Source organism: Spermophilus citellus (genome assembly GCF_964194105.1).
Source record: "Spermophilus citellus genome assembly, contig: SCAFFOLD_193, whole genome shotgun sequence".
NCBI lineage: Eukaryota > Metazoa > Chordata > Mammalia > Rodentia > Sciuridae > Spermophilus > Spermophilus citellus.
Genome location: NW_027672747.1, coordinates 532,822 through 538,898, shown reverse-complemented (window position 1 = coordinate 538,898; position 6,077 = coordinate 532,822). Strand labels below are relative to the sequence as shown.

At 31.6% G+C, this 6,077-nt stretch overlaps 1 long non-coding RNA gene across 1 annotated transcript in view; it reads left to right on the top strand.

Moving 5' to 3' along the window:
• Positions 1 to 427: 427 nt before the first annotated feature.
• Positions 428 to 6,077, top strand: part of LOC308640668 — a 54,738-nt gene continuing 49,088 nt past the window's right edge. Inside the window, exon 1 of the long non-coding RNA XR_014020330.1 lies at positions 428 to 563. This is a non-coding gene — a long non-coding RNA (uncharacterized lncRNA). The remainder of the gene's footprint in view (positions 564 to 6,077) is intronic.

Here is a 6,077-nt window from a genome sequence, read left to right as displayed (position 1 = left end):
TCAGAAATAATAAAAACTATCTATTTTCATGCTTTGGAATCTCAGATAAGACTGGTCATATTAAGAAGCAGAGATAAAAAGAGACAGCAAGAAATAATTCAAATGCTGGTAAAGTAATACCCTATCAACACTGCAGCAATTCTTAATGTGTGTTATATATAGAAATAAGATCAGTCATTGTTTTCAAGCCTGCTAAATAAAACTGAACTCTCGGAATGGCATGCCACTTGACCTCTCAGGAGTTCGCCAGAGGTATTTAACTGGTGTAAAGGGGACTCACTTGCAAGTGTCTCCTGTTTTCATGACAGTTTCTCCTGCTAGTTCACACAATGTTCAAAAGACACAAGTCCCTTGCCTCAGATCGCAAGTGAGAATTATTCTTCCAAAGAGTTTCACAGTCCATAATGAAGAATGATATAAGAAATGTCCACTCTTTGTCGCAACTTGTACTCTCAGCAGGTCCTCTAAAAGCAACTCCAGCAGTCAAGCACTCAAAAACTACTCACTTTGAGATAGAAATCATTGATGCTCAAACCAGGAAACAGATATGCATCGTAGATAAGGTGAGTTTTATTTACTTAATTGGTTTAATTATACCTCAAACAAAGATTATTACTCCCTTGATTAATTGCTGACAGGACTGTGTTAAGAAAACATTCCTAACTTTTAAACTTAATTTTAAATTGAACAGGACAGAAACTTTATGAATTGTTTCAGGGGAAGATATTTGCTGTGTTTTCATATTCTATTTAAATAAATTAAATGGTAAATAATAATTAGGATTTGGTTTTCCAGCTTTCTGTTGACCATTATGCCCAAGTGAATTTCTAATGCTCAATTTCTCAGCCTATGATAAAACTATTTCTAGATTTTCTCATCAGGCACTTTATTGCATGTGCAAATTAGTATAGAATTTCAAGTGTTTGTAGAAAACAATAAGCAAAATGTCATGGAAGTTACCAGTAGCAATACAAAGTATTTATCATAAAATCTAGCCATTTTAAAATTTGATGTTAAGGTGTTATTTGGCTTAAAAAATAACTTTTGTTTGTTTAAAATCACAAGTTCACTTTTGTTTTTTTAAAAAACCCGAGTTCAAATTCCTGAAAAGAATGTCTTTTCACATTCATCCAATTTATATTCATATTCACAGATGGGTCATTAAGAAATGATAAAATACATACATCTCAAGTGAGAAAATTTAAGTGTGAATATATGTGCACATTTTAGATATACATATACATGTAAAATAATACAAAATAATTTATTTCTCATAAAGTTGAAAAGTAACTAGTTTATGAAGAGAAAGGCTGATGTTTTTAATACAACATTTCCTAATTTATTTTGCTTTAAAAACATGCTGCAAGAGTGTTTGATGTCAACTTAAAAATAAAATTCAATTATACATTCCATTTAATCATTCTCTAGATGGGCTTTTAGATAAGAGGAAAAGAGAATAAATTATTTACTGCTTTTAATTCCCAAGATCATCTGTAGTTTCATGTTTACTAATCATAATAACATAACCAATCTATTAATTGTGCAATATTATTTGTGATGAAAAAAAGATTAAGGACTTTTACAATGACATACAGATCATAGATTGTATTTAATAGATCAAAAAACTTTCTTTTTCTACAATTTTGAATAATATGCTTTTTAATATTTCTACTGGGGCATATATGTGATTAATATATTATATAAAATAGAATTTTGATATATGGACTTCATACATGATATAATTTCTTTTTACTATCTCAATAAAGGTTTGGATTTTAAGAAGCATACAAGAATATCATAAACTTAGAAAATAAAATTATCAACCAGAATTTGCTACTGTTGGCAATATCTCATTATCAATAATCAAAATTGTATAACAAGGATACCATTAAATCAGGGGAGATTAGGCAACTAATGGAATTGAAAGAAAGTAAGTCAGATTTCTACCTTGAAGTGATAGGAAGTAATCAGTGTCTAATTAGTTCCTTCGTACATGTAAAATATGTATGACTGAGATTTTATTTGAAGGTAAGAGAAATTTTTGTGTTTCTGGATATCACTTAGTTTGAAAAAAAAAGAAAACATTCAGAAAGTCACCATTCTTAAATATTTTTTCTTATTAATCTCATATGTGAACTGTTAGAGTCCTGGTATTTTCACCTCAAGTGGAAAAACTTTATAGAAGTCCAGTAGGCTAAATAGGAGATTAACTTTGGATTCCTCACCTTCCTGTACTGCACAATCAATTTATAGGACATACAACATACTGTATTCAAACCTTTGACTTCACAGTAGAATTGAATTGGATTGTTTTCTTATTTTTATTTTGTAATTTGGTAAATTGTTTCATAATGCTTATGGCACACTTGAGACAAAAAAAGTGGATGACTATTTTTTTTTGATTCAAGATTCCTAGCAGTTTGCATTTATAAATATCAGAAAGACAAATTTTGTTTCTTATTCATGACACTGTTTTTCTTAGACAGGTTAGTAAGCTATTTAGTAAGATCACATTAAACCCTGTTTTTTTGCACTTGGCTTTTACTCAACATACAAAAGAAATGTTGCTTATCACTTGGTCCCTGTCTTTCAATACTTGTCATGTTACAAGTTAGTACAAGTTAAGTATGATGTACTTTGGAACTAAACATGCCTGAATTGAATCCTTGCTACATCATGTCTAGGTATGAAGACTAAAAAAAAGCCAATCAGTTGCTTCTCCCAGGGCTTTTATTTAGAATATAGGTTAATAAAATCTGTTTTGTGAGCTTATATTAAAGAGAAGAATAATGTCTTAAACATGACAGTAACAATTTCTTTTAATTTTAATAATAATTTTGAAAGACAATGTGGTTTATACCTAAAATCTAAAAAAAAGAAAACTTTTATATCTGGCTTAAAATTTTAAATATGTTTTTTGATATTTGATTATCCAATGACATGACAGTAAACCTTCTCTCCTTCTACTAATTTCTACAGCTTCAGCCTTTTATTGTCCTTGCTTTCAAGTGTTGTAATTGTCTACCTCATTTGGCTTTTCTCATTCTATGTAAGCCTCTTCTATTACTGCTCAGAATCAGAGCTTGCTGACCTCACCAGTGAGGCAGTTGCAAAAACTTTTGCTAAATTTAAAAGGCCATTCTCATGCTATGTTGACAACATTTTCCACTGTTAATAAACTCATTTTTTCTTTCTTTTTTTTTCTTTGTGGTATAGGGGATTGAATCCAGGAGTGTTTTACTACAGAGTTGCATTCCCAGATCTCTATCTACTCCTCTTCCTCTTCCTCCTCCTCCTCCTCCTCCTCCTCCTCCTCCTCCTCCTCCTCCTCCTCCTTCTTCTTCTTCTTCTTCTTCTTCTTCTTCTTCTCTCTCTCTCTCTCTCTCTCTCTCTCTCTCTCTCTCTCTCTCTCTCTCTCTCTCTCTTATTTTGGGACAATATTTTGCTAATTTGCCAAGACTACCCTCAAACTTATGATCCTCCTCCCTCAGCTTTCTGAGTTGCTGACATTATAGGAATGTAATCAGAGCCTCTTCTATAAAATATTTTGTTGAATTTTGTTGAGTATAGGTAGTTTAACCTGTAGTACTTTGTTGGTTACTCCCTTTCCTTTCTGCTGATTCATTATCTGGTGTATTGGGTGTGGATGCTCAGCTCAGGCATAGGAACTTCTTTCCATCTTCAGCAATTGCCATATTTAGTTCTATAGTTACAACTATCATCTCCCTATTGATGACTTTAAAGTTTATAACTGCAATCTATTTCCCTTCCTGAATTTTCTTTTTGTTCATCTGTATATCTAGCTATCTAGTTATCTATCATATATCTAATCTATTTACTTATGTACAATCCATCTGGATCTTTCTAGGTATTTCAAACTTAGTATATCTAAAACATCACTTTGTCTTTTCCCAATAATATTCAACATTGTTCTCCAAATAAATAAGTGGGAACTACATTCTTCAAATAGCTCAAGGCAAAGACTAGAGGAGTCCTTATTCATCATCTCTTAATCTCACCCCACATGAAATCCATCTTCTTGGCATTACCTCCAAAATATCTCCAGACTTTGACAAACTTCCACCACCTCTAATGCCAGAACTCCTAAATCTTTACCCTGCCTTTGTCATTAGCACTCTCAATATATTCCCTACATAGAAACCAGAACCAGCCTGTTGAATTATGTCAGATAATACCATGCTCTTCGCAAAACTAGTCAAAGCCTCCTTTATATCTTAACAGTTAGGTATTCCTGCAAACCTATTGACTATTTAAAACTGCTATTTAAACACTATTACTTTTCCTGTTTTAATTCTTTATTGAATTTATTACCATCTAACATACATTTTTTAAATTAGTTTAGTATTTGGCTTACCTTAATATGTCAGCTTCACAAAGCAAAGATTTTGTTGGCTACTTGTTTTTCACTCCAGTATTTTCTGGGTTTATAGTAGTGTTTGGCACAAAGTGTTCAACCAGTATGTAATGAATAAATGGACAGCTGTTTGAGAAGTATGTGGATTTGAAAGTGCACATGTCTAGTAGTGAGAGTTTTAAGGTGGACAAATATAATATTGAAAATACATCTATTTTATGAATCAAATTATTATTGGAATAAATGCAAATACATTAAATTAAAAAGGCATTTTCTAAAATCATTTCACCAAATCCCAAATTCCTCATAGCCTGCCCCAAACACAGATGCAGATAATGTAACTTTGTATTTGTGAATAATTCATTAATAGATAGTCATGCTCTGATGACAAAAGTCAGCACATTTTAGCAATATCAGATGGAGATATTGATTTAATTAATTTAGTTATTTCCCATGAGTGCTTAGCATAATATAACCAATTAAGGATGATTCAAACTGAAATATCAAAAATAAATTTTAAAACTTTTCTTTTTAAATTTTTTTTTAGTTGTAGATGGACACAATATCTTTATTTTTATTTGTTTATTTTTTTATGTGGTGCTGAGGATTGAACCCAGGGCCTCACACATGCGAGGCAAGTACTCTACCACTGGAGCTAAAACCCCAGCCCCTAAATTTTAAAACTTTAACAATGAATTATTTCCAGTTGTTGCCTATTTTTGCCTTGCTTCTATTTTGGTAAATGTCAGAAGCTTATCTTGTGATAAGTCACTGAATTGAGAGCATGACAAGAACGCTAAAAGCTAGGACTGAAAAATGTTTCCAGTATCTTCCCAGTCATTCTTTGATCTTTTTTCCAAGGAAATTGACCTCAAAAGATCACTTTTTCTGGTGATTTTTTTTCATTATATCGAAATTCTGAAAAACTTTCTTGATTTCTTACAAATAAAACAAAGTGCTTAATGATTTTCTAATCTTTCTAGTGGCCAAAATAACATAGAATAGTAGGCAGCATTATGGAATTGGAAGACTGCATAAAAATTGGGCATTTAACTCTTAGAAATTTAGAGAATTCTTGATTGACAATTGTCAAGATGGTCACTTTTAATGTTTTACTTTGCACCTGATACTTTTCCTTGTTTTGAAAATGAGATGTACCTTAGAATGTCTTCTGGAAGTTTCAGAACCTCATGTTTCTTCCCTTTTCTTCCTTTTTCTCTTTCTCTACTTCTCTTTACCCCTTCCTCTCATTTCTGCCCGTTTTTCTTCTCCTTCTCAGTCCACTTGCTCCTACTGCTTCTGATAGAGCATGACATAATTAAAACCTTATAAGCTTTGAATTCAGATGCAAGAGAATTTTGATACAAACTTCAAGGTGCATTTTCTTTTTTCTTGGAATTTTTCCAATATCTCTGTCCATTATTATCCTTTTCTGCAAATGAATTTAACATTATTTTTCTATCCCTTTATAGAGGAAGACATTGTAACACAGAGATAGTGATAGATAGCTATGAATAAAATTGTTCATAACAAGGGGTCTTAATATTCTACCCTGAGAAGCATTAATGAGTGCCCTTAGGCTAAATTGGGTTTTGTTAATTTCATGGCTGTAAACTATAAAGATATCCTTATTGTCCTCTAATGTAGGAAATGTAATGATACTTTATTTAGAAATTCTACATAAATAAGTTTAGAAAATGCA